General features: G+C 39.8%; 1 long non-coding RNA gene across 1 annotated transcript in view; it reads left to right on the top strand.

The window, feature by feature from the left end:
- Positions 1-880: 880 nt before the first annotated feature.
- Positions 881-24,409, top strand: part of LOC121070984 — a 48,384-nt gene continuing 24,855 nt past the window's right edge. The window contains exons 1-2 of the long non-coding RNA XR_005820328.1: positions 881-1,034; positions 5,888-5,965. This is a non-coding gene — a long non-coding RNA (uncharacterized LOC121070984). The remainder of the gene's footprint in view (positions 1,035-5,887; positions 5,966-24,409) is intronic.

The raw sequence follows: 24,409 nt of genomic DNA, 5'->3' as shown, positions 1-24,409 counted from the left end.
TGTGTTTTCTTTGCCCTGGAATGGGAAAGCAGAGAAGCTAAGGCTGTTTTGTTTTTGTTGTTGGTGGTGGTTTTGTTTGTTTTGTTGTTTTTTGTTTTGTTTTGTTTAGTTTTGTTTTTCCTCAGCAGAGGTTTTGATTAAAACATCAAACTGGACCTAATGATGACTTTTGACAAAAACAATTCTATCAGCAATGCCCCAGTGTGCCACGCAGTCCTATAATGCTTTCCCCTTACCATCCTGTGCTGTTACATGTCCTGGGCAGGCAAGCCTTGCAAGAATGCTGTTACACAGCTCTTGTTTAGTGTTTAGATCTTTAATATTTAGATCTTTAAAGCATTTTGTGTCTACGCCTAGCAGGCTCTGTGCCAGTTCTCTGACAATGTAGTTGAATCAGTAACTTGGAGCCTATTCCATGATAGCAGGTCCAGCAGTCTGCTCTGGGTACGGATCTTATGAGTCCTGCAGCCTGCAGGCTTCTTTGCCAAACAATGATATAATCAATAAGCTGCCAGCTCTTGGATCAAGGATGTATCCAAGATATTTTAGGCTTATCCAATTACTGAATAATTGTGTTTGCAATAACCAGCTCGTGTTCAGCACATTTGGTTATTAGAAGAAAGATGATTGCTGCTGACTCTCTCAGTGCCAGAACAGCCAGCAGAACTCCACTTTATTATGTCTCCACTAAGCTTAAAAATGTTACCTCTCTGTGTCAATTTCCCTGTTTGTGGTGTCACTGTAATGACATCCAGCAAGCCATTCCTAAGCAGTTCACTCACATTGCTGTCCTCCACTGGGGTTAGCATATAAGCACTAAGGATATTGGCAGGATGCCTCCAATTTCCTTTCTTCTCCCCCCTTATACAACTACAGAGCACTCAATGATAATCACTAACTTCACAACCAACTCGAAGCCACCCAGTGAGCCAAGAGAATGTGGAGCTGTTCTGAAGCACTGATGGATACTGCATTGCTCCTGGAGATCCCTCTCACTCCAGCAGCTAGAAACTCAGTATACATCTACCTGGCAGGTAAGGGTTATCTTTCTTAAAGAAACTTGTGTTTTTCAATGCTTTTCACTCTGCAGATTGAGAAATAACCTATAAACACTGTGGAAAGCTATGACTGTAAGGATTCTAGCTGTGCTGGAATAGTTGTGCTTCAGGCATTTCTTTGAATGCAAGTGTAATAGCTGCTCAAACAGGATAAAAATGTTAATATATTTTCATGGTCATTCTTTTGCACATTTTGCACTTCTGAGGAGATCCCAGGCTGCAACAATTTTATAGAATGATTGCATCCCTTGTTGGTTGGAGAGGAAGTGATTTTCAGCCCATAAATTCAATAGGATTTGGGACTCCTTTGAGAAATCCTAGCAAAATTTTCTTCAGAAAGTCATGTTTAAAATAGTTTGTTCCACCTGTGCACTGGGAAGGTAAGCATAAACATGCTCAAATGGAGCTGTATGGGGTGCGGGGTTTTAATGTTTTTGCAACTCTTAATTTCCCTAAAAATACTTTAATCTTGAAATTTGAAGGAAAATTTATAAAATCAGTTAATATGCTGGAGCAACAATCAAGCATATTTACACGCTGCAGAGCAATATACATGTGAGAGCTGAAGGAGATATCATCAACAAGTGAGTTCCACTCCGTATTCAAAATTATGTTCCATTCTATATCACATAGCATGAGCTCCCAGGCAATTAGAGCGAATACTGAGCATATCATAGATGTAAGGTATTCTGGTGGCATTGGTCATGGTTCAAAAGAGAGACAGATGTCTGTCAATAGCCAAAGGGAACCACATACCCCCACCTTTTCTGGACAGAGATAAGATACTGGGATGGTAGCAGCTCAGCATGAAGCTGTGGTCGTTTTACTTGGGTGGGCGGCCGAGCTCCACCACAACCACTCTCTCACTCCCCCTCCTCAAAGAGGAACACGGAGAAAGGGGCTCAAGGGTTGAGATAAGGATGAGGAGATCGCACAGTAATTATCGTGACGGGCAAAACAGACTCAGCATAGGGAGATAGTAAGATTTATTACTTATTACTAACAAGCTAGAGAAGTGAGAAACAAAGGACAGAAACCAAAAGCACCTTCCCCCCCATCCACCCTCTTCCACCTCCTCCACCCGAGCGGCGCAGGGGAACAGGGGAATGGGGGTTATGGTCAGTCTATAGCGCTTCTTCTCTGCCGCTCCTTCTCGGTCACTCTCGTCCCCTGTGCTGTGGGGTCCCTCCCACAGGATGCAGTCCTTGGTGAACTGATCCGGCGTGGGCTGCCCACAGGCAGCAGCTCTTCGAGAACTACTCCAGATATGGGTCCGTACCACGGGGTCCATCCCTCAGGAGAGAACTGCTCCAACCTGGATCCCCCACGGGCAGCAGCTCCTGCCAGGTCACCTGCTCCTGCGTGGTCTCCTCTCCACGGGCTACAGGTCCGGCCCGGAATCTGCTCCAGCAGGGATCTTCCACAGGCCGCAGCCTCCATCAGTGCAGGTCCACCTGCTCCACTGTGGTCTCCTCCACGGGCTGCAGCATGGAACCCTGCTCCACCGTGGTACTCCATGGGCTGCAGGGGGACAGCCTGCTTCACCATGGTCCTCACCACAGGCCACAGGGGACTTCTGCCCCGGCGCCTGGAGCACCTCTCTCCCTCCTTCTTCACTGACCTTGGCGCCTGCAAGGCTGTTCCTCACTCCTCTCACTCTCCCAGCTGCTATGTGGTGCAGCGTTTTTTTTTTTCCCTGTCTTAAATATGCTCTCACACAGGCGCAAAACAACATCAGTTATTGGCTCAGCTCTGGTCAGCAGTGGGGCCCTTACCAAACACGGGGCAGCTTCTAGATCCTTCTCACAGAAGCCACCCCTATGGCCCCCTGCTACCAAAACCTTGCCACGTAAACCCACTACAGAAGCAAATAAAGGAAGGGATTAAAAAAAAAAAAAGTAATAATAATAAGGCAACCTAAAACAAGTGGTAACATTACTTTTTTTTTGTTGTTTGTTTTTGTACTGACAGCTTTAAAAATCACTTAAAATCCACATAAAAGTACAGTATGTGGGATTCAAATAAACACAAATGGCCTACTAATGTACTAGCGTACGTGTAATTATTTTAAAATCTGGTTGCACAACAATGAACTCTGCTTTTCATCTTAATCTCATGGAGGAGAAGAAATTTCTGTGGTCTTGGTAAAATGCAATCCATGCCAGGCTTGGACTAGTCTGGCCACCCAGGTTTGCCTTTTCATATATCTGATAGATGTGTTTTGACAAGTTATATTAAGTACAAAGCAGGCCACCAGAGCAGCATGTGGAGTTGATATAGACAGAGACAGAAAGGCAAATAACAGTATGAGCACAGTTTTGTAGGCAATATTTGCCATAACTGAGTACCCCCCATACATCATATCGCCACACTTCAGTTAAAAATAAAAAATAATAAAAAAAAAAAAGAGTCATACAAAAAACGAGGCCTAACAACTTTTGAAAGGCAACATTTTAAACAGGATTTACAGCCCCTACATCTCCCTTATCTAAGGCAGTATTTCATTTTTTCTTTAAGAACTGAATTGTCAGTCTTGGAGTAACTTCCATTTTACACTGGGTTGGTTAAGGGAAATGTTGGGACTTGCATTTCCACCCCATCCTTTCCCTTCTATTGATACCAGTGTGCATTTCATTTATGCACTCTGAAAACTCATGCAGAAACTGGGGGGGGGGAAGGGGGGGGGGGGGGGGAATGTTGGCAAATGCACACCTTAACTGATTGCCCTTTTCTTTTACAACCATCTTGAGTACATGACCGTCATCCTCCAGAGCTCTCCTAAACAAGTTTTGGCAATAGCAAAAATAAACACTATTTTACAACATCTTTGGATTCACTTCCAAAATGCAAAACTAATTAATCAGTAGTCTCCGAGAGACTCAGCTAAATGTGGCTGCCTCTTTGACACTGATCTCTGCTTTGATGTGAATATAGAAAGCATGTGAGCAAACCCCTAAAAGAGGTAATGGGTTTCAATTATTTATTTGTTTGCAATACAGGGAAGTAGAAGGTTAGCAATAAGTACATAGCTAATCCTGCTTAGGCCCTCCCAACAGCGAGGGTGTTTAACTCCCTGCTTTCCCATGCAGTTTTTGTGCGGGATGCACTAGTATGCCTTTCTTAGGCTGTCATTGTGCCAAGTTCTTTACAAAGCAGAATACACTTAAAGGACATGTATACTGTCAAGCCACACATAAAGATTGTTATTTTTAATTATTTATTATCAACACTAGAGAGCTGCTAGCTCAACATATAGGCCTTTCCCCTTGCTGCTTTTAACTGTCATTGGTTTTCAAGTCAAGAGTGTCTATTCTAAGTGTTAGCTAGTCATTAGCATCATATTCTTCAGACACAATATAATCATCCTAATAATTGATTGTAGTGAAGGTAGTCACTTGTATCCCACACAATTCTCAGCCATGAACTTTGTCCTCAGTAGTTTATTATGCACAGAGAAACATCTTGATGCTATAATCTATCTTCTTCACAAATTTACAACAAAGGGCAACAAGCTACGTATTGCTCCTTCAAAACACACCACTTGTATGATGTTGTAAAAGCACCTGCATTTTCTGAAAAGCATATTATTAGCAAATGTGAAATTAAAACAAAACAAAACAAAAATGACAACAACAAAAACAATAAGTAAAAGCCTTCCTCATAGTGATTGTGCATATATGGAGAGAGAAAGAACACACAGGATTTCTCTTTGGAAGTAAAACCTGCTAAATTATAGTGGAAAGCCTATTGTGTCACAAACAAAAGGAATATATTGATAGCAGGCTGACTAAGAGAAGCTGCTGTTAGAAGTAGGAGAAATCTACAATACTTATGTGATAGATACGCTGGGTAAAATGCCTGCTTTCCTTGTTGACTGGACCTATTTAAAATCATTTCACATTCTTAAATCATTTATTAGTTATACTCTTTCTCTCTTCCCCTTCACAGACCTGTCTAGTGCAATGTATAGAGGCTGAGATTTTGAAGTTTTAGAGATGTTTACTTACAAAAGCTTTAAATCTATTTTACCACAAAAATTCACTAATACTAAATATAGTTATTCAGAGGTGCAAATGCAAATGGACAAAAAGAAGTCTATGAAATATTTATAAAGATGAAGAGAAAAAAAAAATCAATGGTAAACAACAGCTAATTGTAACCCCATTCCCCTCCTCTCCCACCAGCCTCAGTCCCAAAACCAAACTGGTATTTCACCTCTGGAAGATACAATGGGAATCTTCTTTACATACTCATTAGTTTGGATCAATGTACAGATCTCTTATGACAACAGTAATCAGTCATCTATTTGTATATAATTAATCAGTATCTTAAAATTTGTGGGGGCTTTTTCTCATCTATACTATATAGATACATTTTTCACCAATTTTAAGTAAGAAAAGGGTGTTAGTCAGCTGCCCTTTTTTTTTCCAAATGATACGCAAAAGTAAAATTATATTTAGTCAACTCTTTAAGGAGATTTGAACACACTATATTAAACACTGAACAGTTTTGAATTGGGGTTGAGGTGGTTTTGTATGTTTGGTTGGTTGGTTTTTAACAAAAAGCTTTTAAAAAGAGATTTTGATAGTGTTTTGGACCCAGAGTAGCATCCTCTCACACAGGCTTTGTAACACAGAGTAATACAGTGAGTGGAAAAAATTTCTGTAGCTGAGACAGATAATTAATTAACTAATTCATACACACCCATGACAAATTAAATTCTGTACTATAAGGTTCTAACTCTGTTGGGTCTTTTTGTGCACATGTGCTTGACTTTTTCTGTTTATTTATTTGTTTGGTTGGTTGGTTGTTGTTGTTGTCTTTTATAGTTTCAGCATGATGTGAGATGAGAAGGTCCCAGCTTACATATCATTACCATCACTACAGAGCCTAAACAGATGAACCAGGTAACTGTTCCCATTCCATGTTCTCTAATGGTGTTATAACCACTTCTTTATCCAAATACTCATATCACTTGATGATATGGAAAGGTATGACACTAAAATCCAAGTCTTGCATAAAATAAATGAAGGACTATTAGTTGTTTAACCTTGATAGCCCCCTGTCTGGTGTGTCTGTCAGCACCTCTCAGCTTAACATAAAAATTAGGCAACACAGTTGAGTGAACTGGAAAGATTTCAGCGAGAACTAACTACTTGGAAATTAATCTTCTAATTATATTAGAAGAAGGCCTAAACTCAATGAAAATCTTCTTTAAAAATCATTTGGGTCACATGATGTTGAGAACTACAGAAAGACCAGACAGAACAAGGATGAGATAATTATTCACCAGTTCATTCTACTTCTCACACCAAGAAGCAAGCACAATCCAGAAAACATTGGAGAAAAGTATGGAGGCTTAGATAGCTGTGGTTGATCTGTGGTCATTAAATGGACAACCTTGTTTTTAAAGAAGAGAGTTGAATCAGAAAAGTTGCTGGTTTTCTCTTACCAAATGAAAGGGAATACAAAACACTGATATGATCAAAAGTATTCATTTATTATGTATTTTGTATTACATCCTTAACTAGTTACTCAAAGATCACTCTAGCTTTTGCACATGCACAAAACTTTACTGTGTTTATAAGCTGTGTAATTGCTATCTTCTAAACTATTCACTAGATATTCTAACAAAGAAACCATTGGCTTCTCCTGAGGATACTCAGTAGTATGTTATTTTTGAAGTTGTCATTCATACTAGATGCAATTCAAACAAGACTATTCAAGACTATTCGGGGAACTATAGGCCTGTTAGTTTGACCTCAGTGCCAGGGAAGCTCATGGAGCAAATTATCTTGAATGTCGTCACGAGGCACTTGAGGGGCAACCAGGCGATCAGGCCCAGTCAGCATGGGTTTATGAAAGGTAGGTCCTGCTTGACGAACCTGATCTCCTTCTATGACCAAGTGATGTGCCTGGTGGATGAGGGGAAGGCTGTGGATGTGATCTACCTTGACTTCAGTAAGGCTTTTGACACTGTTTCCCACAACATTCTCCTCAAGAAACTGGCTGCTCGCGGCTTGGACTGGCGTACGCTTCGTTGGGTTAAAAACTGGCTGGATGGCCGGGCCCAAAGAGTTGTGGTGAATGGAGTCAAATCCAGTTGGAGGCCGGTTACTAGTGGAGTCCCCCAGGGCTCAGTGCTGGGGCCGGTCCTCTTTAATATCTTTATCGATGACCTGGACAAGGGGATCGAGTGCACCCTCAGTAAGTTTGCAGATGACACCAAGTTAGGTGCGTGTGTCGATCTGCCCGAGGGAAGGAAGGCTCTGCAGGAGGATCTGGATAGGCTGGACCGATGGGCTGAGGTCAACTGTATGAAGTTCAACAAGGCCAAGTGCCGGGTCCTGCACCTGGGGCGCAACAACCCCAAGCAGCGCTACAGGCTGGGAAATGAGTGGTTGGAAAGCTGCCTGGCCGAGAAGGACCTGGGAGTACTGGTTGATAGACAGCTGAATATGAGCCAGCAGTGTGCTCAGGTGGCCAAGAAGGCCAACAGCATCCTGGCTTGTATAAGAAGCAGCGTGGCCAGTAGGTCTAGGGAGGTGATTGTCCTCCTGTACTCGGCTCTGGTGAGGCCACACCTCGAGTACTGTGTTCAGTTTTGGGTCCCTCACTACAAGAAGGACGTGGAGGTGCTTGAGAGAGTCCAGAGAAGGGCGACAAGGCTGGTGTGGGGTCTGGAGAACAAGTCTTACGAGGAGCGGCTGAGGGAGCTGGGGTTGTTTAGCCTGGAGAAGAGGAAGCTCAGGGGAGACCTCATCGCTCTCTATAGGTACCTTAAAGGAGGCTGTAAAGAGTGGGGGTTGGTCTGTTCTCCCACGTGCCTGGTGACAGGACGAGGGGGAATGGGCTAAAGTTGCGCCAGGGGAGGTTTAGGTTGGATATTAGGAAGAACTTCTTTACTGAAAGGGTTGTTAGGCATTGGAATGGGCTGCCCAGGGAAGTGGTTGAGTCGCCATCCCTGGAGGTCTTTAAAAGACATTTAGATGTAGTCCTTAGTGATATGGTTTAGTGGAGGTTTTGTTAGTGTTAGGACAGAGGTTGGACTAGATGATCTTGGAGGTCTCTTCCAACCTAGACAATTCTGTGATTCTGTGAGATTTCTTTTTACTTTATTCTTGAAGAAAGAGAAATGCTACTAATATCTAGATGTTACACTAAAGAAGCCCAGTGGACTTAATGAGTTGTAACATTCATTTTCAATAAAGTTTTTGTGGTTGAGGGAGGGAAAATATCTTCAAATTGATAAAATATGTATAAGGAAATAGCAGGAAGTAAATTGGTACTTTGCAGATAAAGTAGCATTGTGCCTACTGTAGGGTTAGTTTGCAGTATGGATCTTAAAACACAGAGGTTAATATTTTGTCTGACGCATTCTTAAGCATTTTGCATTTTTTCTGCTCATAGTGAAATTGTTGGAATTGTGATCAACTAACATTGTGCAAGAGCCTGGTATTCATCTTTATTTCATAATCTCTTACATGGCTAGCTGGAATCTCTGACATCTCTTTAGTCCTTGGTCACTGAAGACATCTGGAAGACAGAGTCAATTTTCTAGACCTGACAGTGGAACTAACTTCTAAATCTTCTTCTGTACCCTTAGATTCTCTTCTCTCCTGTGGGATTTTCATATAAGAAAGTACATTTCTGAATTCCTTTTCAAGGAGCTGATTCAATTCTTTTTTTCAGTGAACTTCTTGTCAACTTCACCAATTCACTGATCCATCCTTCTCACACAAATCTACAAAATACAAGCAATACATTATACATTCCGCTGGTGTGACAATGGTAGGGTTTTGTTAATTAGTAAGTAGTTTATAACTTACATATGATGAATTATTAAGTATTCAGTAAAAAAAGTAAAAAAAATGGCCTGAGTAGTCCAACTGTTAGCTGTAAGTATTTGCTTCTACTTGTGCTTGCTGTGTGGAATATTTAGTAGTCTTCAGCACAAAAGCTTTGTTCAACCAAGAAATGTAAATATTTTCTTATTCTTTACAAGAGGAAAAGGTCAAGTTTTACTAAATTTGTCATATCACATTTTTTAATATTAGAAATTTATCAAAAGCTCACATTTTTGTTATAAAAGGAGTATTCATTTATCCACAATAAATATATTTAGTAAGTGACTGTCTAGCATAATAATCCTCTTGCTTTTTACTTTTGTCACAGTATATAGTGTTTCACAGTGTGAACAGCAATAATGATCATGTGTTCATATGAGTAGATTCATTTTGGCAAGTCTTGTTAGTTGACAGGTATGTAATACACTTGCCTTGCGGCTTTGGGACCAGGTTTCAAATACAGCCTTCACTGAAGTGACTGAAAATCATTCAGATCTCATAACTGTATCAAGTGACAAGTAACGTGAATGCAGTCAGTATGCGTACAGCACCTGATGTACACTAGCCAGTCAAAAATGCTTCCCTTTGTTCAGTTGCACTGCTTTGTCTGACCATCAGAAAGAAGATACTTAAGGCAAGGAATTTAGGCCAGCAACACAAATCTATCTTTCTAAATACATTCATATCTTTCTAACAAGACATTTATGTGCCCAGCAGCTGTTTCCTTGGCTTTTGTACTCTGTGTCCACTAAAGGAACTCAAGTCCCTCACAAATACAATAAGGGCACTGTACTAATTGTCAACATTAACTGCCAAAAGCAGCAATTCTATCAAGTTGATGTTGACTCAGATGTGAACTTGTCCTGATTCAGTTCCTCTTTAACGCTGCTGGACACCTCTCACTGATAATGTTTTCACTGCTCACCAAGGAGTGCCAAATGTTGGCATTTCATTCATGCTTGCCATTGCCATGATATCACACATTACCCTCTAAAAGGAAACAAGATTTCACCATAGTCCTTATTATGTCACGTACAAGGAACATGTCAGTCATGTGAAGTTGTGGTTAGAGAAGGAAAATGGAAATTATGTCCAACACAGCTAGTGGTCCTGCTGGCTCTAGGTAAGTAAATACATTTATTTTTGCTTGGTTGCTTGGTTTTTGTTTGGTTTTGGTTTGGTTAGGTTTTGTCCCAGCTTTATCCAATATAAAATAACCTTAGGAATAATGCTTAAATTCTTGCTGGACACTTTGAGAGATACAGCTGATTTAGAATGTTTTTTATTCATGGGCACAATGTACAGCATATGCAAGCATAAAATGAATAGCAATTATTTTGATTTTATTATAAGCCATTTTTTCTTCCCAACAGTAAGAAAGTCTTATACAGATGGATAGGCTTCCAACTTTGATGGACTTAGGAGAGAAAAGAAACTCAATGTATTTTCATTTACTAGCATGGTTAGGACACACAGTTACTAGCATGGATGGGGCAGATTGCTCCTAGTTGCAACATGGCCATACCAACAGCAGCAGAGGAGACTGAAATGTATGGAGGGAAAGGTCCCATTACACCAGCGAAGAGGAAGGAAGCTGTGGGCAGGGGAGAAGGAGGTATTCTACCGTTCTCAGAATGGTATTCTCCTGTATTTTACCCTTGCAAACTCAAATGGGATATTCCTTTCTTCTTTAACTCAGCTCTGACCTTTGAGGTTTTCAAGTTTTCTTAGTCCTGCCACTCTGACCTCTTTTCCATTTCTTACACATATTGTTTCATACTGTTTTTCCCACCCATGCATCAGCTTGCATATTTACAAACTAAATCCTTCAAGCTGTTTTCTTCCCTTTCTCTATACCAACTGTCCATGTATTCATCGAATCCCAGGGAAGCATGGCTGAAAGGACCTCATGAGGTCAGGGAATTCACCATACTACTCCAAGGCTTTCCTCATTATCTCGTAGTATGTCAGTGTCCTCAGTGTTGTTTGCAGCTCTTCCTAATTCATTTTCATATGGTGAACGTGACTATCAAATAAAAATACACTATAGCACAGTCACCTCACCTGCTTTCCACGCTGCACTGTTCAAGCCACAGTTTTGGAAAACTGTAGGATGTCTAGTCCTCATGTTGATAGCCTGCATGTAAGCACACGAGAATTATTAGAATAGCTCATTGCTAACTGTAAAAAAAAATAAAAAATAAAATAAAATAACAAAATCCTTTACATTACTTCTAATAGCCCTATTTCTTTTTTGCTCTGAAATCATTGCAATGAGCATTACAGAATTGTCCCATGCTTCCACAAGAGTCAGTAATGTTAATGAACGTCTGAAAAACACTACAGTCCAGCATAAATCATGGGAACTCACTGAAATCCAATGGAATTATTTACAACAGTTGAAGATTTGGCTTTTCGTGCCAGTGTAATGATCTTGTTCTTTAAAGCCGACTTATAAATAATCGTATTTTCGTAAATAAATTATCGTATAAATAAATGCAATAAATATGAATTACATTCCTAACAGTATGAATAGGAACACACTATTTTTTCTGTTGAATTATAATTTTGTAGGTGGAGAGAAAATATTAGAGATTCATCTGACTCAGGTAAGCTGCATAAAAGTTTGGTTCCACATTTCAAGTATGAATCTCTAATTGTTTTTTCTTTTTTTTTATGGTTTATAGAACTGTACTCATAGTATTGGTGGTAACTGCCTTGAAGCTTCTTTATCAGAATTGATCCCTGTAGCAGCTTGCCCATAAACATCCTCCAGTTTCAGCTGTGGAACTCTTCTTCATAATTCCAAACCTACTTTTTAGAGAAATTAATTTGGCTAAATGTCTTGTGAGCTAGCTTTAAAAGTTCAACCCTGGTGAAAAACAGAGTAAGCTAATCAGTAATTATTGTAGCTTCATCTTCTGTGATGAAGAAAGACTCAAATCACGAAGGTACTCAGAAAGTCCTGACTTGGGATTGGGGCCTAAAGAATGCAGAAAATCAACACAGAGACAGAAATATTTTCATTTTTTATAAGAGATACCTAAAGTAATAGGAAGTGCTTGCCTTCCCTTTTCTGCTTTTTACCCTTCCTTGATATGTTGGATCTGTGAACTCATCAGAGGACAACTGGCACTGGCTGTCATACATCTGTCACCATCTGTAGACCTCAGAAATGGGGAGAAGGTTGCTGGATTTTTATGTAGGTATGAAAGCCTCCCAAAACCTTCCTCCTTTGGGACTGTGGTAACCTAATTCTATTTCCTTTTTAGTGTCCCTATTTATGGCTGCCATTATTTACACAAACATTTAAAACTGTGAAGGGTATAGCTGGCAAGGCATGAAACCCTTTTTAACATTTTCTGCATTTATTTTCTGTCTATATGATAGAAGATCTATATAAGCCACTGCAACATTAGCAGACTGAGAAGTAGGTAGGTGGGAATGAAAATACCTTGTGGGATTTATGGGTTTGGGCAGTGCAAAAGGTCACAGTGCTGTTCTGTGTTAACATGCAGAAAACAATTCAAATTTCAGCTTAAAGTCCAGTCTTTTACAATACTCACCCAAGCCTGGACTTTAAGGCTCCCCCACCCCTAATTACTGCCTGCAGCAGGTTCACAACAAAATAACTATTTAGCCCAGAGGTGAAAATTTCCACTTTAAAAAGCAGAGGTGGAAAATCTGAACCTTCCCTCTGGATCGAATGTTCATAGACTCATGAAAATATCAGGCGTTTTCTTCTTGCTTGGCTTACAGATATTCTCACACATACACAAAAGAATGGGTACTTTGCACAACTGCATTGCAGGGAGCCTGGGGGCAGCAGTGCCATGCATTCAAGAATTACCTAGGGGCTCTTCAAGACAGGCCACTGGAGGCGGAGGTGACACAATGAATTCGGAGAAAGTAGAGGAGTGCTGGCTGAATTGATTCCTATGCATTCTCGTATTTAGAATAGCCACATATTGGCATTGACATGAATTTCAGAGGCAGTGGGGTTGAGATGCAACATGGCATTCATAATGAAGGCTGATAGAAGCAAACTGGGAACAATACTAAATAGGACATCATTAAATATTATTATAAGATAAACTTGCTTAAGAGGAAAAATTCTCCAAAGAACTATATTTCAAAGACTGACATTTCATTGCTTGGCACATTCCAGCAACGTCTGAGAGTTGAATAAAGACACTGCAGTCTAAAAAGACCAGGCAGCAGAATATCGCACTTCACTTTTTAATGCGTGAATGAATGTAGTGTGCACTGTAGGGAGGAGCTGATAAAGCAAGCAGGTGCCATGCAAGCTTCTGTCAAACTCTGTTTCTGAACTGTCAGAGCATATCTCAGCTACTCTTGGTCCCTTCTGCAGAGAACATAGGTATGTGCAGCTGAGAGCAGGAAGGACTGGTTTATTTCTCTGAGGGTACTAACTCTACACAGAACGGAGGTCTTCACCTAAGAAATGACAGCTCATAATACAAATAACCGGAGCCATCTAGATCTTATTGTCATTTTTAATTTGTTTATGAACTCATAAAAGACTCACAGGCTTAATCTTTCAGCCACAGTGAAGGCTGGGTGAAGGGGGGAGCTGAGGGGGACATGGGGAGCAAGCACTAAATATAGAAAAATAAATAATTTCATTCTCCTGTAGGGAATAGAAAATTATGAAAACCCCTGCAAAGACTCCACACTTCCCATAACGTATGCAACATGGCAGTTTCTGGAGCAGAAACATGTTAGAAGTATTGCCATGCAACTAGTAAGCCATTCAGTGGCTAACCCCGAACCTAGAGCTGATTTGCTACACAACACTAGAGCTCCCACTGCCTATGTTTATTCAAATGCAGTCCATTTGAACTAAAATATCTTCCTTAAATTCCCCCCAATCTCTTACTGCTGTAAACTGTATTACCACCTAATACCTCAAGCCCACCCTGACCAATGCCTTCCTTCCCTCTGGTTAAGCTTTCCCAGGTGTGGCCAGTTGATCTTTCATCCATCTCTAGTCACATAAGTTTTCAAACAGCAGCTGTATCTTAATGTAGAGTGTGCCTATAAATATGGTATTCTCAAAATATTGTTCAAGGCTTTGCTAGGATGATCCAGGTTCCCTCCTTTATGATGTGCAATGCTTTAGTAGTGGTAGGGCATTTTTAACTTAGTCCATTTTGATGCAGCTATTTGCAGAACCTGTGGCTCAGGTTAGATGTAGCTGTTTCTAGGAAAACAGCTAATAAACTTCTTTCAGCAGTCTGTAGGGTGAAAAAAGTACTTATATATCACCAGTTCTTTTTGATATGCCTTGTTTGTGTTTGCCACACCCTGCTATGTTGTGACGTTCTGTTGTGATTGTTTGGCTTTTGCAGGCTAGGTGTTATTGAGTATATTCAACATTCTCTGTCCCAACTTAGTTCATTGAGAATTAAATGTTGATATAAAGGACTCTCTGTGAAACAGCAGTGGCCTGGCATGTGAGCAAACCTGTACTAGTAAGGTACTAGGATATCTTGTCCCCTTGTATCTGCCTTTCGTTAGACTAAACAGAAGTAAGCTTTATACTGCTTCTTTTCAGTAGCAGGGCAACCTATTTAGTCTTCACTGAGGACAACTGAGAGTGTTCAGCTGTTTGTTAGCTGCCCATAAATATTCAGGCAAGATGCCATGCTATCTCACAGAGATACTGCCAGTTTGGAAAAAACACTGTTCGGTCTAATTTGGTAGCAGTTTTCTGTGCTCCTTTCTTCAAAGTGCTCAGTTACCTTGCACTCAAATTCAGCCATTTGTACTTGTGCAAAGAAGTGGGTGGGGGCAAAATGCTACCAGATTGGGATGGTATGCTTTCACACTAACTCTCTGCTAAAGTAAGCATGTGGACAAGAAAGGAGGCAAAAGTAAACAGGTCCTTAGCTCTTTCTAGGGAAAGTCCCTTGGAAACTAAAACGAGGAGGGCTGTATAGAGAAAGCTATCGCCCCTGAGAAAGGCTGTTATTAATTTTTCTGTTCTGTCTCCAGAAATCTTTGGGAAGCAATATCTAAAAATGATGCTATTCATATAAATGTCATAAAATCAGAGTTATGATGTTGTGGAAACAAAATGGGGACTTTATTACAAAATATTACTTTATTACAAACCTCTGTTCTTGGTCTGATAGTGCCAAGAAAATAATTCCTCACACAGGTCCAATTGAAATATTCTTTTTACACTTGTGTTTTATTTTGTACCTTACACAACTTACACCTCTGTGACTTTCTACAATTGCTCTGAAATACATCTTCAAGTTTCCCTGTTACTCAGCTTAATTCTGTCCTTCAATGTGCAGTACTTGCACTGACTGCAGTATGCATCCAGCTTGGGTGAATTGTTCTTATGGAGATGCAAACTCCTCGCTGTCCAAATAGGCAACTGCACCAAAGCTGCATGCCAAATACAGCCTAACATAAAAGTCAAGTATTCCCAGTAGTCTAATACCCTGATTCAACAGTGCCAAAGGTAACGAAGTTGTACAGCCCAGCTGGCTGGTCTTGGTGATGAAGGTCTTGTACTTGGAAAGCATCAACTTTTCGGAGTCTTCTTATGAACAGTGGTTCCCAGACATTTACCTGCTATAGCAGCTGCTTGAAATATTTGATTCTTTTATTGTCAATGAAAAATGAAATCTTCCTTAGATTTTTCACTGCTGATATTCCTGTTTCTTAAAAAAAAAAAAGGAAAAAAATCAAATAAAATCTTCCATATATATTTCTCCAAATATTCATTTTTAAGAAAAAAAAATATCAAATCCAAATCAATTATTTTATTTTTAATTTGAAAACAAATTTTAAAAAAAAAATGTTCCTCTCTGCCTCTTCTATTTTCTCTCTGCCTCTCCTTTGCAGAAAAAAAAAAAAAAAGTCATAAAATAGTTTGAGGAAAAAGGAGACAGGAGTGAAAGCTCACATTATGAGAGAATCTTCACCCATTTGCAAAGGATCATTTTTGATAAACTGCAAACATTTTGAAAGGAAACTATGGTGACTGCTTAATTTTTTCCCTGTGAAATAAAAGAAAACTGTTTTACCTCCAATCTACCATGGGGTTGTGCCAAAACTATTTAGCCCACTAACAGTTTCAGCAATTCACCATGGATCTTCTCTTTGCTGAGGGGAATTTTCTTTCTTATTCATCAATTATTTCTTATTTTCCTGCTGAGATTAAAAAAAAATGCACTTTAGAACAGAAATGTCAGACATTCTTGCTTAGAGTGACCTTTGACAAGCAATATGCTTGTTCTGTTTTTTTGTGAGACAAAGTTAGAGAGAAGTGGGTACTTGACTAGGGCTTATGTAAATGTCTGGTGAAGTCAAACAGCAGTGTTCTAGCACACTTCCACTTATCCAAGCCTCTTATGCTCTGCAAAATAAAAATACATACAGTGAAAACCAATCTTAATATACAAAAGGAAGAATTCACTTTCCGTGTTCAAGATACATTGAAATGATGAGAAAGACACCTCCAGACACCTTCCTCACCTTTCACGCCCACCCTTCTAAAACAGCTTTTACAGAATCAATGGTCTCTACATAGTTGATGCATGCTTTGAATGGCAGAAGTACAATGTCTTATAAAGTTATAGTCAGGCTAGATCTCACTAATCTGGGTTATAGCTCAACTGTGAAAGCTCTTTTGAGTAAAATCATTTCTTTATTAATGAGATTCAGCCCAATCTCACTGATAAAAATTACTTTAAAAGATGTCCCTTTGCTGCTATTCAAATGAATGGGAGAAAACGGTGGGTGTTTTAAGAGCTGTCTTCCTGTCATATCAGGATGGATCTCATTAGTGAAGGGAACGATTTTACCAGGAAAAAGCTTCTACAATGAGAAAACATAACCTACCATAGATGAGCAAAACCCAAGTCAATTAGGCTGAAAAAAAAATAATTAAAAAATCATCTCTCTGCTCTCATTCATTTTAATAACAGGAGAAAGAACATTTCCCTCTCAAAAAGATTTTTTTTTTAAGTTGAACTGGACTGGATCTCATTAATATAGGAACTATTTTACTTAAAAGAGCTTCCAATATTAGTCCACTTTTCAACTTTGATTAATCAAAGCAAACATGATGGGGGGGGAGGGGAATAACTAAAAAATGTATCTATTTCTAAAGCATTACATTTGACATAAGAAATAGACATAAAGGGATTATAATCCACAGCTACTTTTAAAGTAGCTGGAATATATTTGCCCAGGTAGACCTATAAACCAGTACTTGGAACCTCAGCTAGATGTGGTCAACCACAAGTGACTGACAAAAAGGCAATTCAAACAGTTTACATGCACTGAGGGACCCTCTCCCTGATTCCAAAATAGCCTCATTGTAATTAGCCTTTATTCTTTACCTCAGATGACTAGCAGGAAGGGCTAAAAAAGCCAGACTCCTAGGCTATTCTTGTTTCCTCTACCAAAAGTAAGTAAGTTTCAGTTGGGTCTTGGACCAAAGTCAATGTGCAAGTCTGCTTTATCTTTCATTGTCACCCTTTATTGGGCTGGGACATTCCTAACAGCTAAAATTTTGTAATCAGCTCTCTCAATTAGTACTGTTCTGAATGCAAAAGAGAGTGTTGATACAGGAGGTTCATATAGTGATGTGGTCATTTCATTGTGCTGGGCAGCTGAATTTTACCCCAACCACTCTCTCTCTCCCCCTCATCAAAGGGAAAGGGCGAGAAAATACAATGAATAGGGCTCAAGGTCTGAGATAAGGACAGGGAGATCACCCACCAATTACCAAAATGGGCAAAACTCCTTCAACATAGGGAGATTAATGTAATTTATTACCTGTTGCTAGCAGACTGGAACAGTGAGAAACTAAAAGCAGTAAGCAACCAAAAACAACTCCCCCCACCCCCATCCACACTCTTCTACCTCCTCCCCCTGAGTGGTTCAGGGGAACGGGGACTGCAGTCAGTCTATAGCGCTTCGTATCTGCCACTCCTTCATGGTCACTTTCTGCCCCTGCTCCATGTGGGGTCCCTCCCACGGGATGCCATCCTTCCCGAACTGAGCCTGCAGAGGCTGCCCACAGGCCGCAGCTCTTGAAGAACTGCTCCCACACGGCTTCATACCACGGGGTCCATCCGTCAGGAGCAAACTGCTCCAGCACAGGTCCCCCACGGGTGGCAGCTCCCCCCAGACCCCTGCTCCTGCGTGGGCTCCTCTCCATGGGCTGCAGCTCCGGCCCAGAGCCTGCTCCTGTGGGGGTTCTCCATGGGCTGCAGCATGGAGACCTGCTCTATGTGGGACCCATGGGCTGCAGGGGGACAGCCTGCTCCACCAGGGACCTCTCCACGGGCCGTAGGGGAACTTCTGCTCCATGCCTGGAGCACCTCCTGCCCTCCTTCTGTTCCAGTTGTCTGCAGGACTGTTTCTCTCACATTTTCTCACTCCTCTCTCCCAGCTGTTGTGGTGCAGCGGTTTTGGTGTTGGTGGTGGTGGTGGTTTTTCTTCCCCTTTCTTAAATTTGCTCTCATTTCCAGCATTTCTCACTGTCTCAGCTCTGACCAGCGGCATGTCGCTTTTGGAGCCAGCTGGAACTGGCCCCTATCTAACTTGGGACAGCTGCTGGGCTCTTCTTATGGAGGCCACTCCCACCCCCCTCAGTACCAAAACCTTGCCACATAGACCCAATACATGTGCAGAAGTGCACATGGTGATCTCTTAAATGCTTCCAGAAAAGAGGAGAAGGTGGGAGGTTGTCATGCAGTTGCACAAGGCAGGGACATAGCTGGACTGGAGCAAGAGACTAGAGCAAATCTCACGCTTGGTTCATGAAATTGCCCAAGCCTAGTAATATGTCTTTGAACAGAAAGTAAACATGAGTCTGTCTCTCTTTCATCAACTGTGATTGTTATTGCAGGATTAAAAAGTCGACAGTGGTTACTGCAAGATCACAACTATAGACTTGTACAACCATTCTGGTTTCCTACTACAGCATTTTTCTAACATTTTGTTGTCTTTATTCTTTTTTTGATAACGCTTTTCCATGAAGCCATACAGCCAGCTGCAGATACTTATCCAAGCTGCAAACACAAACCTAGACAGGAATTAGCTTTTGATTTAAATAGCCCTAAATTAATTTGAATCACTGTAAAACTACACACACCTGTGCCTACAGATGCCTTTTGCTGTCTTCTGGTGCTGGAACTTCTGCCGTGATTTCTCAATGACTCAGTGCGACAGCAGCTGCAGTGATCAGGGAAGCTCTGTATGTGTGTGTTCACCACAACCCAATTTGGGGAGAAGGTGTTTTAGGATTCATTTTCCCATTATCACCTCATAACAAACATTAATTTAATAGACACACACTTTATTTTTCAGTGTGCTTGAAATAATTCCTGATCAGCAGAATACCGAACATGGAATTTAGTACAAGTTTGTTGCAAGGAAAGAAAGAAAGTGGAAAATAAAAGTAGATTTTGTGTAAGGCATGATTTATTTTGTTTTCCATTCAAAAAGATTGGCAAATTCTTTGACATATCCACACACTGGAATTTGAGGACTCTTTCACATATATACTGCTCAGGGATTTACAATCACAAATGACCTCTGTAACATACTTTACAATATTTAGCATAGAAACATAAATGCAAGCACACAAGAACACACATGCTCACACACACATGCAAATCCATAGCGACCTTTTACTTTTGTAAAAACATTTAGGGTGGAATAGTCCCTATCATTTACATTTTGATATATTCCGAACATATAAAAATAAAACTGTCCATGTCAAAAAAGTTCAGGCCATGGACTTTATCTTTCCAGATAAGAAAGCTCTGAGCACTGATTGTGACTATCTGAAATAAACACTGAAGGTGTATCCCATATTAAATGTTCAGCTTGAAGCTAGCAGTTAAGAATGTCACATTATTACATGCATAATATGAGCTGAAGTGACAAAATGTCAGCTTCCCTCCGAAAATTAAAGCAACAAACACTAATTTCTTCAAGGACAGCGACTATCACCTTGCACATCAGCTTTGAGAAGTGAAAATATATCACTGGCAAAATGGTATACCAGAGAAAATATGTAAGAATGGAGTTGCTTCTCTGCTGCTCTCAAGTGCTACCAGAGGAAGCAAACTGTCTGAAACACCAGATTATGGTTAAGGAACACCCAGTTAAAAGTATTGCAGCAAGTATTTAGTGTATATAAGAATGGTGAATTCATTTAAAAAAAAAAAAAAAATCAGTCCTTTTCACTGAAATCAAATTTAATGCATGCTTGATTTGGTCCCAGGTATTTACTAAAGAACAACCAGATATGCTTGGTGCATTAGAAAATGACCCTTTGGGGAGTCTTAGCATGTCTTCCTTCCATGAAAGAATTTGGATCTATTTTACACTATATGTAAGACCCCACAAAGTTTATCAAGATTAAAAAAGATACTTTAATTAGATTAGTATTTTATTTATGTTACAACTTTCCTTTGGTCATGCCAAACAGAGCATCTGTTTACAATCTTGCCAAATACCAAAGAAGAAATGAACAGAACATAAATTTACTTTTAAAAATATGCTACTTGGATAAAAATTAAATTTGAAATTCAGAATTTGCATTTCACTCTATCCCCCCAAATATCAGCTTATTAAAAATAAATAAATAAATAAAATAGTTTCCAAGAGATCTTTTGGAAATGAAACTTTTCATTTTCCTTTATTTTCAGAATGTTGGAAATAATTTTGCTGGTGCATATTTTGTAATATTTTAAATATTACTAGTAGTAATATACATAGTGATTAATACTGCTTCTCAAGGGTGAATATCAGACATCATAGTCCTGCAATAATTCCCTTTGAACTTCATCCTATGGCTACTAGAGGTAATACTTCCAGCAAAGAATCTTGTTTCCAGAAGAGGATAGTGAATACTCCAGGGCCATTGAAATCTGAGTGAAAGGACAGACGTTAACTTCTTAGGCGGTGTTTCGTGTTGTCTTTGTATTTCCATCATTTATGTAGGTAATTAGAAAGCTGTTGTTATAAAATTATGTATTATATGATAGGTTTGGCAGTTCATAAGTCAAATAGAAATGAGAAAACACTCCTGCATTTTGCTTATTACTTTTATTTTACTTACAGCAAACTTCAAAAAAAAATGCTATTCTGCATCTTGTGTTTTTGCAACTACAATGCACTGTAACCAAAAATCAACCAGAAGATCAAGTGGACAGCCCACAGAATACTTTATTGATCTCAGAATAGTGCCCTTGCAGATGCCAAACTGCTTTGCTCTGCTTTGTGGCCCCCTAGGTCACCAGTATCCCATTTTCGTGTCATACATCCCTGATTTAAAGCACTGAAAAACTGATGTGTCTGGTTTCTGGCAAACCACAGGGAAAAGAAAGTTCCAACCTCAAGCATTTCCTTGGAAAATACTATGCCAAAGATCCATCTCTGACAGCAGCAGCACTGGAGCTTTTGCTGTTTTTTCCCCAGCAGTGAAGTGTTTCCATGTAGCAGAATTCTGCATTCTTCAGAAACTTATGGGCTACAGTGCTCACTGTGGCTATATTTATATCACTGTTAGGTCCATCACAGATGTTGTCCAAGTGAGGGTTCCCCAGACTGGGGGCATTTTATATACAACTATTGCACAACCAAACCACCCAAGAGAAAAGCACAGTGCTGAGTGGCACACTGCTGGGTTCTTCCTTAGCACAGCACCACCCTTTAAGTCCTGATGATGTTCTTCTACCACTTTTTCCTATTACACTGGTGTCTCCTACTCTTTTTTTTTTTTTTTTTTTACTGTTCAGAGGACAGTCATAAACAGCTACAGCCTTCATGGAGGCTTCTCTACCAAGGAACTTCTTGAACACTTTATGTCTTTCCTTCCTGAAAGGGAAGAGTTGTGAAAATTTTGTTAGGCTCCAGCCATCCTAGACAGGGTGTGGCAGAGCACAGTTTGTCCAGAATACATTTGACAGCAACACAGACATCAGTGCGAAGTCAGGAGCTTCCCATGTTGCCTGCCTCTCTGTCATACACTGGGGGATACTCCAGAGGGACCGTCAAAGGGCAAACAGTTTGAGTGGTTAGTAAGCTGGTCTCAGAGCTGCTGCCAGGGGGACTGTAAAGAGACAAATCAGCAGAGTCATTTTATCCTCACTGCCTCATAGTTTCATGTGTAGCTTCCAAGATGGGTTGCTACATTCTGCACTAGCTTTCAGCTTCTAGGAGCTCTTAGATACACCTCTCTACAGTGGCCTCATTTTTAATGTAATCAGGGTAAGGGTAATGGCAAGTTCACATGTAGCAGAAATGCCTGCACCTATTCTAAATCCAAGTGAAAAAAGTAACTTGACTGGGGCTGCTATCCAAACCATCAATAGATGCCCATGCTCATGAAGGGTTTGTAAATCGGGAACATTTCCTTTCATTTCAGCCTTGTATGTTAAACTGTAAATTATTCTATGTCTTGATGCATCAAGCTCAGTCTCAGATTTCTGCCTGGACTGTTCTAGCTGTCTTCCTTTCAGCTCAACTTCTGCAGATGTTTTGTAAACCATTCCCTAAAGATAAGGAAGATCCAATCACTTCTATCTTTGTCTCGATGTTAATGAGCAGGGACATACATTTCACCTTCTTCCTCCTATCCCTACTCATTTGCAGTGTCTGGAGCCTCCATTAAATGTCTCTTAATTTCCATATGAATCATATTATGCAAAATTGAGTGCAGTACTGAAAAATTAAACTGTCACAGAAAAAAAGACAAAATTATGAGTGAGGGGGAAAAAATGGGGCTAAAAGCTTTGATGGTATCTGGTTACAAACACAGGATTAGAATGACAGCTTCATTTCCCCTTCTCAAGATACAAGAGCATTGCTTGCATTCAAATATTCAGCACATGTAGCAATCCAAACGATGGAGCTGACCAGGTGAGATCTGCCCTCACCAAATCCAACATAAGTCAGGGTTTGTGTCCTGGAAGGGACTGCTGTGAGTTTGTGCTGTGGAAACTAAGAGCAGAGTTTGAACCCCTGCCATAAGAAGCAGTAGAGAACCAAACAGAACAATTTTAAAATGTCAGAGTTCATTTCTGGTCTTAATAGCTGTGTACAACACCCCTGCTCCTTTGCAAAAAGGAGCTGGAAGGTCACTGTCATTTCTGGTCTTGAAGATATGTGTCACTCATTTCCAGCCTCTTCTGATATTTGACAGTGTGGACCTGCCTGGAGCACAGCAAGAATAAAGGATGACACAGCTCACTGAGCAAAATTTCATTAATAATTTTCCTCCTACACAAATAAGAGCTCACCCCTGACTCTAAAATGTAGAGTTTGCTACAGAAGAGGCACTTGTGAGGGCTTCAGTTAATGCAATCCAGTCTTTGACAAAATCAGGTCTTTTCCATTGGAAGAATATGTGAATTGATAACAATCTTTGACAAAATGTTGCATGATCTTTAAGAAAGAAATGGACCATTTCAGTGGAGGAGGTCACATTTTTCATTGTCTAGTCTGATCTTAGTTTGTTGCACCAAGTGAAATCAAAATCACTGATTCTCAGTAAAAATTAGTGAAAACCACTGCGTGTCTAACAGCTATACTTGTGCATAAAAACTAGCTTGGGACAAATCTCCCAACCTAAACATTCCAATATTGGGGGGAATTGGATTTCAACTTTGTGGATCTAACTAGTTTCTAATATTAAATGTCCCTAGTTGCACCAGTAATGTCGTCTATTTCACCTGCCCAGACACAAATTGAGATGATCTAAAAACAATGAGGTGACAAAGACTGTTGTATCAGCAGACACTGCTCTTCTGTAGAGGAAAACATGTCCAGAAAGAGAGTCTTGTCACAGTAACTTTAGAGTTTCCACTCCAGTCTGTAAAAGCTATTAATTTTCTGTGTTACCTGTTGTATAAAAGAATCTGGGTCAGGAAGGAGTGATATCAACAAACTGCAGAGACAAAAAGAAAGAAAAAATATTACTTTAATATTTGATTTAAATTTAAAATATATATTAAGGGTAATTGTAGTGTGGGAATATGGTCATTTTAAGTAAGCAGTGTCTTATGTTGTTCTCATTTGTAATGTTCCCAGTAAGTGAGAGGGGAGAGTTGTGACTGATTAATAATCAGTATCTACAAGACCATATGAATAAAGCTGAATATTAAGATGAAAGAACACATGAATCAAAAAGAGATTCTGAGACCACTCCCAAAAAATTAGATATTTCCTGTTTGGGAAGACCGGGAAGACCTTTTTTTTTTTTTTTTTTCCTTTTTTTTTTTCCTTTTTTTTTTTTAAAGTCCATCAATATCTTTCTAACCAGTACTTTAAGTTAGTAAGAACTTCTCTAGCAGCAAGCAATTGAAAGAATCTGACAAGAGGTTTAGTTTTTCTTATTATTATTATTTCTGAATATTAGGGAGTAGGGATATTGCTTTAATTTGAAATTTCTATCCTTTCAGTGAAGAATATATTAATACAGACTGCTGCATCAGAGTC

The sequence above is a fragment of the Cygnus olor genome, chromosome 5, assembly GCF_009769625.2.
Source record: "Cygnus olor isolate bCygOlo1 chromosome 5, bCygOlo1.pri.v2, whole genome shotgun sequence".
In the NCBI taxonomy this organism is placed as follows: Eukaryota; Metazoa; Chordata; class Aves; order Anseriformes; family Anatidae; genus Cygnus; species Cygnus olor.
The sequence above is the reverse complement of the archived record's forward strand: the minus strand, read 5'-3'. Positions and strand labels throughout refer to the sequence as shown.